Raw genomic sequence first — 13056 nt, 5'->3', positions numbered from 1 at the left:
AGGAAAAGATTTCATCTGACAATGTTCTGCTTTAGGATTAGATCTTTTCATCGAGAAAAAGAGGTCACACAACAGCAGAATATTACCACTTTACAATGTGCATTGTAAGCTTCTCAAGTCGCGTGTTGGAAAAACACAATAATCAACATACCATTAGGGTTTTCTTAAAAGCATAGAATAAATATAAGCGTGCTAGTCTCTAGTGGAGAGAGGTGAAAGGACTGAGGACAATAATGAACAACTTATCTGTAACTCGAAGAGCTTCTGAAGTATCTATCACATCTTAGGTACTAAAACTTTTTCAAAAACCAAAACATTAGATCTCTCTGTCCTTCGGGAGCACCTCATTGCTGCCGGCCTAAATCTACTCTTGATTCTAAAATTGAAAGCCATCTCCCGAGACGAATCCAGCGTCCATCTATCTTGTACCAAAAAGTATTAAGACATATCAGGACTGGAAAACACATTGGTTTTCTTGAAATACATGCACTTTGTGTGGCATCACTCAGTTCTGCTATTACTGTCCCGGCGCCTATTTTTCCACCACTGGGACCTATAGTAGGCAGGTTACTGGTCTTACCACAGGCAATTCACTCCCTCTTTGCAGGCCATCACCTTGAAATTCAGAAAGAGAGCAATTTCATCAACAAAATATGTCATATTAGCTATTTTTGGCCATCTAAGAATTTTGATTTTGGTTGCCCTACCTTCATTTGCCGGATGTGTGTAATTCACAACTATGTGTTTTCACACTTCATTTATGTCATACAAGCGTTCATCACTGTTAGACCTGGCACCTTGGCGTGGGTCTCCTTCCATTCTTTTGCTGCTGCCTCATGTGTTTTTGCTGGTTATAGATGCTTTGGGCACTGTGCCACTGCTGTCCAGTGCCACAGTGCAAGTGCTCCTTATGGTAAATTGATGTATGGATTAGTGATTCCATGATTTGCTGGTTTGGTTTACTTATCAGACCCTAGTACCGTGCACTGAGTGTGCCCAGAGCTTGTAAACCAAATGCTGCTGGTGGGCTTGCAGCACTGTTGTGCCACCCACAGAAGCAGCCTGTAAAAGTGTGTCTCAGGTCGGCCATTGCAGAGCCTGTGTGCAGTCTGGTACTGCCATGTTGACTGGGAAAGTGCACCCACTTGCCAGTCCCTAAACCTTCCCTTTTCTTCATATCACACACCCCTATGGTAGGCCCAAGGGCAGGGTGCATTGTAAGTATAAGGTAGGACATGCCCTGGTGTGTGTGGCATGTCCTAATAGTGAATTACAGCCATTTTTGTTTTTCACTATTGCAAGGCTACCTGTTCCCCATAGGCCAGAATGGGCAGTTTGATTATTACATCTTATAATCCTAAATGACTCAGGGAACTAGGTAGAAATTCGAGTTTAGTATGCCTGAACTCAGAATGATAAAATGCGTCTGTTAGTGAAGTTGGTTTTAACATTCTGTGTTTGAAAATACCACTTTTAGAAAGTAGGTATTTTCTTGTCTAACCATCCACGCCTGCCTCTGCTAGATTGTGTATTGCTTGTCTGGAGTTTGAGTGACACTGGCTGGGGGATTCCAGGAGACAGGGTGAGTCAGCACAGGGCTGAATAGAGAGATCCGCTTGTAGATAGGTGGGAGGAGTTGCACCTGGGACCTAAATAGGGCTGTGCCTTCCCTTCACAATGCTGGCTCCACCTCCTGTGGTGCGTCTGATGTCCCTGCCCTGCACTGTGAAAGGAAAGAAGGAGTCATGTAAACAGAGTGCTCCAGGACTGACCAGAACTGGTTTGGACTAGGCAAAGGCCTCTCTGCCTTCAGAGAACAAAGGGAAACTGTGTATAGAAAGGGGGACGCAGACCCCAGAACTTTAGATCACTTTTGGGAAACAAGAAGAAACCTTTGCTGAGGAGAGGAACCAGAGAAACTGAGGAGAGACTATCCCTAAGCGTGAGGGATTGGCCTGCAGTGGTTGCCTGACTGCCAAAGAGAGGAGAAAGGAACTTTGTGTGTACTTTATTCAAATTGTGAAGGATCTCCAAGGGCTTGAGATAGAGTGTGTCTCCTGCTGAAGTCTCAGGGACAACAGACTTCACCCACCAGCTCCTCAAGAGTTCTTTGGAAGTGCCTGCAGTTGTGTTGGGCTTTCTGAGTGACTGAGTGTCACAAGGAGCTGGAAGCGCGACGCACGAAGAAGCGTGTCGCCGAACTGCCGCTGTCGCTTCACAATGCGAAAGTGCCTTGCCGGAGAAGAGGATTGACGTCGCACCAGACGCCGCTGCATCATTGGAGAAGCGTGTAGCAGTCGCAGCCGCTGTCGTCACATCGCTAGGAAAGCGTGTCGCCGCTGCAGTTGTCGCATTGTTGCCAAAGCGCCTTGCATTGCCGGAGAAGAGGATCGACGCCGCATCACCGGGAAGCGTGTTGCAGGGCCTGTCGACGCTCAGAAGAATCGTTGAGTCGCCACACGGCCATCGGGCGTGCACGCATCGTGACGCATCAAGAAGAAGACGCCATCTTTGTTTCATCACACCGGATCTTTATCGCATCACGGCTTTGCGGGTCGCATTGCCACGAAAGCACAGTAAGAAACCGACGAATCACCTCCCCTCGCAGAGAAGAACTGACGCATCCCCTACACATCAGTAGGGACCCGACGCATTACCGTTCCTTCGTGTAAGGAACAGACGCATCACTTCCCTGCACCACTTTCGTTGTATAGCGTTATGCATCCTAAGGTACATTGAACTCAAAGTGTCGCATTTTACATCTTAAGAGAACTAAGCTATTTTCTACCAATTTTAAAGTACAGTATTGTGGATTTTGGTCATTTGTGGTTTTGTGTTAAGTCTAAATAAAAATACTTATTTTTATACTACAACTTGTGTGGTGTCCATCTGTAATGTTGTCACTGGGTTCCTGTATGTGTTCACAAATGCTTTACACACTGCCTCTGAGATAAGCCTGTCTGCTCCTGGAAAAAAATGGCCCCATAATTTCTGCCGCCTCCATCCCGGGTCTCTGTGAAGCTTGATAATAGGCCCCAAAAAAGTTTTTCAGTTTTCAATGTGCACACATTAATTACCATTTTCAGAGATTAAAAGGGTATTTTTTCATATCCTCGGGCTCTCAACAAGGGCTAGAAGTCAGGGCCAAACCTGCACCAGCTTACCATTGGTTCTCTATCTTCTCTGCCCACCTGCTTCTCTTACCTGAGCCAGTCCCTTTGTACAGGAGCCTCTTTAACTGCCAGTTTCAGTGAGGGACTCAGTAGCTACTGTGCCAACTCTTCCTTTCCCTCAACCTCCTTGGTGGGCCAGGCTAGATTGCATCACTCTCAGCTGGTACAGGCCACTGCCATTTTGTCTCTAGATGGATTGCCACACATTGTCTCCACACAAGGGCTCAAAGGGAGTTCACATAACCACGCAACATTGACAGGACTATCTGGAGGCCACGCCACCAGCCTGTAAAGAGCCTGACTGCCTCACATCATGTTGGGAGCCAATACAGAGCATCAAGCTGCTCCTAAACTATGATGATGCATGGCTATCTTGCAGCTCAGTTGGCCCCATCTCCCACAATGTTACTCTTTAAAGTGAATGTTTTTCTAGAAATATTTTCGGGGCATATTTTTGCTGAAGTTGTAGTGTCTTTTATATAGTCTGGTTAAAAATAAAGGATTTACAACAATCTAATTGTATAAAAACATGCATTAAGAAGAGTAAGAAGCTACACTGGCTTCTGATCCAGAAGAGTTGCCAGCTCAACATGCTGTCTCATGCATAGAAAGCCCCGCACAACGAAGGACCAGCATACATCAACAAATACATGACCTTCCACCAGCCGACCAGACACCTACGATTCACCTCCCTCTTCCTTGCAGACACCCCTCGGATCCACCAAAGCAAAAGTTGAGGATGCGGTTTCTCACACCTGGCAGCCGAAGCTTGGAACAAATGTCCCCTACACCTCAGGACTGCCGCTTCAGTCCAGCAATTCAAAAATGGGCTCAAGATCTGGCTGATTGAATGAACAGCCCACCAAGAAGCAGTGAGCAACACCAGTGCCTTAAACCCTCACAGGTGATTTGCCGCACTCTATAAATCCTTGATTGATTATTACAAAATACTTACAAATGTATAGCCTCAAAGTACTCAAATGTCAACAGTGGTCTGAGGATATACAAATGACAAAACAGCAGTATAGAAATCTCTGTTAACCTAAAATAGCAGATCTCTGAACACTCGATGAAGAACAAAAAAACGTGATGAGTTGAGATAGGTCAATCCATAGGGAATCACCTGTTATTATTATGCACACATTCCATTGGTGAGATATTAATATCAGCTGTGCCATTATAGTTGCCGACCATATGGAATGCAATGTTGGACCTACATCAAAAGGGAAAGCCCAACCAAATCTGCCCAAACCTATCCATTCTGAATGTGAAGACAAGCAAAACACGCCTTCTAAGTCTCATGTGTAATGCATAGCTTGACTCCTTAGCTCATTCTGCCACTGAGACTCAAGCTACAACTCAGTGATGGATCCCAACAAGGCTGACACGTGTCTTGGGTTGCTAGTGTTCCCATTTAGAGGGGATACAGCTTACAAGTTTACACTTAAGACTTGCATGATTTACATAGTCACCAGCAGAGCTCTATATAGGAGTGTAGGTTATCATCCAGAATTAGAGCAGGAGGAAGCAAGTGAAGATGGTAAGCCCTCATCCTCCTGGACCTCTCTGCTGCCTTCGGCAACATCTCCTATCACACCCTCTGTGCAAGACTGCATGATGCCGACATACTCAACAAAGCTCTAGAATGGATCTGCTCCTTCCTCAGTTGCCAAACACAGATAGTCAGACTTCCACTGCTTTATTAAGCTGTGGAGTGCCCCAGGGATCCTCCCTGAGTCCCACCCTGTTCAACATCTACATTGCCCTGCTTGCAGCCATCGTCCAAAGCCAAGGACTCAACATTGTCTCTTACGCTGACAACACCCAGCTGATTTCATTACAAGAACGGAGGCTACAGATTATGTATAATCTCTTAATGCAGTCTCCAAGCAGCCGCATACATCACAATAATAAAGGTTCCAGAATAGAACATTAGGAGTACATAAAAAGCATGAGCCATTAAAAATCTGCCTCTTTTAAATGCGGCTCCAAGCAGGTAAGTTCATTTTATTGACTTTATTACCTAAATGTTTGAATGTTGCCTTTTTATGGTATTCCATTTATGGGTTAATCTCACCCTCCCCCATTCCCTCTGCCTCCACACCGATTTCCAATTTATGGAAATCCCCCCCCCCTTTTTCTTTTCTTCCTATTCTACACCTTGTGTCCTTCCCAACCTTTCTTCTGTGCTCACTCGTCAGCCCTCCCTTGCCTCTTTATCTAACCCCGAGGTAGGTATCCATTCCGCCTTTACCCAAAACGTTTATCACTTATTTCCAACATTTTCTAAAAACAAGATTAATTTGCACATGCCTTAATATCTCAGCGCGACTGACCTTCTCTCCCTTCCAAACCACGTTTTCTCGTTACTACTCCGATGCAGGTCCCTGACTTGATCGCGCCCCGCATTGTGTACAAGGTTAAAGAAAAGGGCCTTACCAACGGCAACCTCGCGTCCTACCATTGCCAAGGGCCTCTCCTTCCCGCAATAAACGCTTCTCTCCAGCTGCTTCACATGACCACACTTGAGCCCATTGCCTTGACAACACGTCGGCAGTTGATCGTTCACGTGAGCGTCAGTTACCCAACCTCGGAACCACAATCAGCTGCTGCCATCCAACCTTACTGCAAGTTATCCATTTTTCAGCATATTTGTGCATAAAAAAAATAAAAAAAAGGGAAGTGAACGAGCTCCTAACTGAGTTTACTCCCCCAACAGGCAAATAAGCAGATACACTCCGCAATACCCCTATTTCCTACCTACCGTACTACTCCCTTTCAAATTCCTTATAATTCTAACCTTTTTGACTCTCTGACCTACGTCATGTCTGACTCAGAGTCAGATGACGCTACTGCCCCCACAGCTAACTTAGATAACGAATTCTTTAAAAAGATTCTACAGAAAGAGATGAGGACCTACATGATGAAAACCCTGACAAAGGTCATGTCCTCTAAAAGGTCGCTCTTAGGCGAAGAGGACGAGGTCACAGAAATCCTCAATGATGACATCACTGAAGCGAGGGGTAAAAGATTCAAGAAAACCCAAAAACATCGAGCAAGCAACCCCTAAGAGCACTATGGGAGGTCCCAGCACCTCAACAAATCCGGGCGGTCTTAGCACCTCAAGTATTAACATAGGTCGCCGCACCTCGAACTCCCTGGGTATCCCTCGCGGCACGACATATTCGGATGTCCTTGGCGGCACAAAATTTCTGGGTGTCCCTAGCGGCATAAAATATCAGAGTGCTCATGACAATACGGGAGCTAATGAATTTAACGATGACAATTCATCAGATACGCCTGATGAGTACATTCTTGATCTAGATGACGACGACGACGACCAAGAACTTTACAGTCCTGAAGATAGGCCATCATCCTCAAAGAATAATATTTTCGACACTCTGGGAGAAGAAATGTTTTCCCCCCTAAACCTTAAGCACCCTAGAAGCTCCGAGTGGTGGCCTCAAGACCACGTGACCAAGTTTATTAAAAAGTGGTTGAGGAATCTCCTAGAGCGTGATACTCTGAACATCCTTAGAGCCGAGTGCTGCAGACCTTCTATTGAAGATAAAACCTGCCACACCCCAAACTTGGACCCAGAACTCATAAAGTTCCTCTTCAAACTCGGAAGGGATCCAATAAAAGGGATGGAAAGGTCCCTTAAGGGGTGCCAAGACTATCTCCTAGATGTCTTGGGCCCCCTTGCCAGGATCATAAACGCAGCAGAGAAAAGCCACATCAATGGTACTCTTCTTAATACAAACCTAATCAGGGGCTGGAGTCAGAGAACATTAATACTACTTGGAAACACAAACGCAAGCCTAAACGCTGAAAGACGTAGGGTTGTTTTGACAAAGATCTATCCTAAACTCTTCGACATGGCTGATAAAGAAACTTCACAAAACCCCAGAGGCTTACTCTTTGGAGAAGACCTCATTAAATCTCTTGGTAAATATGTCTCAACTTTTACGTCCTTGGACAAGGCCCAACAAAATATGCGGAAGGTCTTCAACCCTAACCTTTTTGGCCGGGCCGGGAGAAGCGGCCTCTCTTCTGGTCGATTTAACTAAAGGCCCTTCCCAAGACCACGTCGTTTCGGAAGAGGTTTTCAGCAGTTAAACAACTCCCAAGTCTACCCCCAGAGAGGGAGAGGAACAAGCACCAGAGGTTTCAGATCCCGCAGAACCTCCATCAACAGCAACTTACCAAGTGAGAACTCTCCCCCCCTTACTGCTCCTTCTTCCCCCCCAAAAGGTGGGAGGCAGACTCAGACTCTTTTTTCAGAATTGGAGACTAATCACACAAGATCCTTGGGTATTAAATACTGTCAAGGGATTCATGATAGACTTTACAGAAACACCTACACAAACCTCTCTTCCGAGAGAGATTCCTCTCCCTCTAGACCAACAAAAAAAATAGAAGTGGAAATCTCCTACATGCTCTAGAAAGGAGCAATTATAGAAGTCCCTCTGGAAGATCTCTCTTCCTCATAGAAAAAAAGGACAAGGGTTGGAGTACAGTGATAAATCTAGGAGAACTAAACAAATATTTGGTCTACAGGCACTTAAAGATGGAAGGGATCCATCTTCTGAGAGATCTCCTTTTAGTGGGAGACTGGTTAGTCAAACTGGACCTAAAGGGTGCTTATTTCACCATCCCTATGGCCCTAATCCACCAACCCTTTCTCCAATTCCTGTGGAAAAACCACTTATTTCAATTCCAAGCTCTTCCCTTCGGCCTTTCCTCCGCCCCCTGGTGTTTTACCAATGTTATGAGAGCAATTGCCTCACACCTAAGAGAAAGAGGCATCCGTCTGACCATTTACTTAGACGACATTCTTATAATGTCGCAAGACCTGTCTCAAATAACCCAAGATCTCAAGATGGTAATGGATCTCCAGATTTTTGGGAGTTTCTAGGCTTCACTGTAGATACCTCCAGATGTCTTCTCTTACTCCCTTCCAAGAAGATCACCAAAATCAAGAAGGAAACACGTCATGTCTCGAAACAACAAGACCTTTCTCTGAGGGAGCTAGCCAGACTACTCGGTCTCCTCTCCTCCTCTATTCAAGCAATCTTTCCATGTCCCCTAATCTATCGGGCCCTCCAAAGGGTAAAAGCGAGAGCCCTAAAATCTGGTCTCTCATACGAAGATCGGATTACCCTGGATCAAGAAGCCCAATTGGAACTAGCTTGGTGACTCAAGAATCTAGACGCCTGGAAGGGCAAAGCGATCTTTGGTTCAAAACCAGAATTTGTTTTAGAGTCAGATGCGAGTCTCCATGGTTGGGGAGCCTGACTTCTCGATCAGAACACCGGTGGTATCTTGTCGCAAGAGGAATCCTCCCACCACATAAATGACTTGGAACTGACACAGCTGCTCTTTATGCCTTGATGAGCTTCAAACACTCTCTCCACGGCAGGTCAGTTATCTTAAAGATGGACAACATGTCCGCAGTAGCCTACATAAATCGCCTGGGACGTACGAAATCTGCGGACCTCTCGAATTTAGCAAAGAAACTTTGGATGTTCTGTCTGGAACACAAAATCACTCTCAAAGCGGAATACCTCCCGGGGAAAACGAACATCTCCGCGGATTGGAACTCCAGATTCCTGTTAGACTACAGCGACTGGAAACTCTACGTTTCCTTGTTCAGGTCTCAGAACAAGATCTGGGGTCCCCTGGAAATAGACCTATTCGCGAGCAGACTAATATTTCAATTGAAAAATTATTTCAGCTCGATGCCCGACCCGGGTGCTCTGGCAGTGAACGCCTTTCTCCAGTATTGGAAAGGAGTCAATGCCTACGCCTTTCCTCCCTTTGTCATGATCCAAAGGGTTTTACAGAAAGTGAGACAAGACCAGTGCTCCCTTGTTCTAATAAATCCCTTCTGGCCATCTCAAGCCTGGTTCCCCACCACTCTGGAACTAGCATTCAACCCCCCCTTCTTAATCCCTACCCTAGAGCATCTCCTAAGAGACATAGATGGAGGAAGTCACCCCGTAATTCAGACAAGGAGTTTAAACCTTCTTGCTTGGAGAGTGTCAGGAGAGCCGAGAAAATCTCAGGGCTTTCGTCAACAGCTGCAACTCTCCTCAGAGAGTCTTGGGCCCCTGGCACTCACTACAGATACAACAACATTTAGAGAAGGTGGGTTCGTTGGTGCCTGGAAAGTACCTGGATTCCTTGGAGGCGCCTATTGTTGACATAGTAAACTTTCTTGTTGAACAATTTGATAGGGGCCTCAGCTTTAGAACTATCAATTGCTATAGATCAGCAATCTCTGCTGGTCACATACTTGTCAACGGGAAAACGGTAGGTAAAAATGTAATTGTTTGCAGAGTAATTAAAAGCAGACTCTCTGGGACGTTAATCTGATTCAAGATCTTTTCACTAACTGGCCGGATAATACTCTCCTGAGTAGAAAAGATCTTTCTATTAAGCTTGCAACTCTGCTATGCCTAATTTCCTGTCGAAGAGTCTCCGATGTCAAAGCTTTAGAGGTTTCAAATAGATCCTATAACATGTGTGGTGTTAAATTCAAGATTTTTGGAAGAACAAAAACTATGTCTGATTTAATATTCTACCCACGGTTTGACCTCTGCCCCAAACTTTGTGTAATTAATTGTATGAGAGAGTATGATCAGAGAATGTCTGGTCTTCATCCTCCGGGTGTGAACCAATTACTAATTTCCTTTGTTAATCCCCACAAAAGTATAAACTCAACATCCATTGCTAGATGGGTAAAAACTGTCATGAATTTAGCAGGTATTGACTTAAGACAATTTCAAGCTCATTCTCTTGGAGGAGCAATGGCCAGTAAATCTCTCTGGTCTGGAGGTAAGTTGGATGACATTCTCTAAGTGGCCGACTGGTCGAATGCTAGCACATTTGCACGACACTACTGCAAGTCTATCCAGCATATATGTCTGATGTAGTCTTACAAAGCTACCAACATGCATAATGTAGCCTCCGTTCTTGTAATGAAATTGCGATTCGCCTATTACCATGACTAGAGAATCTGGATTTCAATAAAGACATGGAGGCTGACATTATCCCACTCTTCCCACCCCTGGCATGACTACTCTTACAGTCTTTATATGCCTATTCATTAACAGTGCTACGTTAACTTGCATTAAAAGATTATGCATAATCTCAGCTTCCGTGTCTTTTATGAAATTCAGATTCTCTAGTCATGGTAATAGGAGAATCGCAATTCTCTCCCTCACAGATAAAACCATGGCCGCCAAGAGTAACTTCCACAACGGGAAAAGGCAGTCACCACCTGGATGAAGGACAGCTGCCTCAAGCTCAACTCAGACAAGATCGAAGTCCTCATCCTGGGCTCCACCCCACTCTCCATGGGATGACTCCTAGTGGCCAGCAGCATTCAGAACTCCCCCACACCCACGGACCACGCACAAAACGTCGGCATCTTCCTGGACTCCTCACTCTCACTGAGCCACCAAATGAACATTGTCTCATCCTCCTGCTTTCACGCGCTCTGACTACTTTGGTAGATTTTTAAGTGGATCCCCACAGAGTCCAGGAAATCGTCACCCATGCGTTAGTCAGCAGGAGAATGGACTACGGCAACACACTCTCTGTCAGCACCACTCAAAAACTCCCACAGAAACTGCAGAACATCCGAAACATCTCCGACAGACTCATCCTGAACATCCCCCACCAGATCACCGGTCACCTGGGACCCCGCAACTGGCTCCCGATCAACAATAGAATTACATTCAAGCTATTCTCGCATCCCTACAAAGCCCTCGACAACGCCGGACCTGCATACCTCAACCACTGCCTCTCCCTCCAAATACCCACCAGATATCTCCACTCTGCCCAACTACCCCTGGCCACCATCCCATGGATCTGCAAGACCACGGCTGGAGGAAGATCCTTCTCCTACCTTGCTGAGAAGACCTAGAACTCCCTGCCTCTATATCTCAGGCAAACAGTGTCTCTGCCTCAATTCAGGAAAGGCCCTCAAGACCTGGCTTTTGCCTGAACCACAGACACTGCTCCCACACTCAGTGCCTTGAGACCTTAACGGGTGAGTAGTTTGTGCTTTACAAGAAACCTGATTGATTGATTGATTAAGTAATGGATGAGCATGATTTAGTACCATCTACATAGAAGCAACAGGTAGATGACACTCTTTCACCTGCTACACCAACTGCTGAACACGTATTTAAAATGGACAAGTACAAATTAAATGAGGAATGCAAGGAATACTGCTACAATGAAATAGATGAAAGATACAGGGATATTGATTCACTTCACCAGCATTTAGATGCTTCGGTAGGCTAAGTGCAAAACTTAATCAGCTAATCAACAGGCTGGAGGATGCCTACATTTCTTTCAATATAATTTGATACACGTGTTTCAGAATCAGCCATGATTCAGTTTAAGATAAGCTTTTGACCATGTTGGCTGTATTCTGAAAGGCATCAATCCCTTAGCATTTGCTTTCTGGAGATTGTTCCAAAATACTAGATGGAGAACCACTCCTCTTCCCCGTCACGTGCATACTGAATTTCTTGTCCAATTACTGTGTAATTAGGACCCAGATGCAAGTCGCAAGTGTAGGTCTGGATACCATCATCATTCTTGCAATTTACACCAAGTTGATCTAATTGGGAGAGGAAAGGACAGTAAGTATCCCTCTCAAGACATAGCGTGAAGTCAGGTAAAGATGGGAATATTCATACAAATAAAGGACCAACTGAGCTCAAACACTGAACCTCAGTGGTGAGTAAAACAAATATTAACAGGATTTCCAGAGATTCAGTATCTGTAGCGCACAAAACTGTAAGGCCAGGTCTTCTGTCAGTTGGTAATGCCCAAGCAGCTTCAGATATTTTTATAAAAACAGAAGTACTTTCAGCTGGTGTAAGCCTCAGTTGATTGAGTGATTGAGTGAGTGAGGTCATCATATTTAACATCAAAGTTGTGGTAGGTGGTATGAACAGAGGTTTTGTAAATTATTACCTAGTGTGAATGTGGATTGTCCTGACAACAGGAAAGTAAACTGAGCTTACCTAAGAGCATTATGTAGCCTCCTATTTAGCTAGGTAAAATTGATATTTATAATAATAAAAAAAATAAACAACGAATAGTATTTTCTGATGTATTGAAATTCATACTCAACATAATCTACTCAACCTGCAGCATCCTTAGTTGGAGGATCAAATAAATATTAGTTATCAAATCAAATGTACATACAAAAGATTTTAAAATATTGAAAGGAACCTACTGCATTGTGGATCACCAGTGATAAAAGCAAAAAAGACATTTGGTTAAAATATCAGAATATCAAATAGAAACAATTTTTAGGGGGGCATGGCTGACTCTCAATGGAGTAGGACATGAGTCTCAGCCTCTCCAGGCCCCTGCGAGGATTCGATTCCCATCCACCTTACAGAGACTGGCTTGGCTGCCATACGGAATGGGGGGCGTGGACACCAGCTCTAATCCCTCTATGTGGTGAGGGTGGTTTGCAGGATGGCAGAGCACTGGCCTCAGCTGAAAAATGCAGGCTCTGAATAGAGGTCTTGCTTTTCTGTAGCCACCATCTTGAAAGAAGTGGTGTGGGTTACGGCGCTGATGGCCTTACCACAGGGGCGCGGAGCCTGATCCAGGAGACCAAGCGGAGGCAGCGTTGAGGGGATGAAGGGTCCCAAGTGATGCCCCTCCAATGATAAGATACGGCCGACTTTTGGCTGAGGCAAACTCACTGAAGACCGCCTGCTGGGGCAAGTGGGCCAATGTGGCTGTGACACTGTCAGAAAGTGGCCCCACCTTGGTGAAATGGCCAAAGTGGACAGGTCCAGTGTTGAGGTGATGCTACATGGGTGGTGTGCAGAACAGTGCCGAT

At 45.2% G+C, this 13056-nt stretch overlaps 1 protein-coding gene across 3 annotated transcripts in view; it reads right to left on the bottom strand.

The window, feature by feature from the left end:
* Positions 1-13056, bottom strand: part of ARAP2 (ArfGAP with RhoGAP domain, ankyrin repeat and PH domain 2) — a 1345662-nt gene that overhangs the window by 395073 nt on the left and 937533 nt on the right. The gene's annotated exons all lie outside the window — the stretch shown is intronic.

The sequence above is a fragment of the Triturus cristatus genome, chromosome 2_2, assembly GCF_964204655.1.
Source record: "Triturus cristatus chromosome 2_2, aTriCri1.1, whole genome shotgun sequence".
In the NCBI taxonomy this organism is placed as follows: Eukaryota; Metazoa; Chordata; class Amphibia; order Caudata; family Salamandridae; genus Triturus; species Triturus cristatus.
This window is presented reverse-complemented; position numbering and strand designations above follow the sequence as displayed.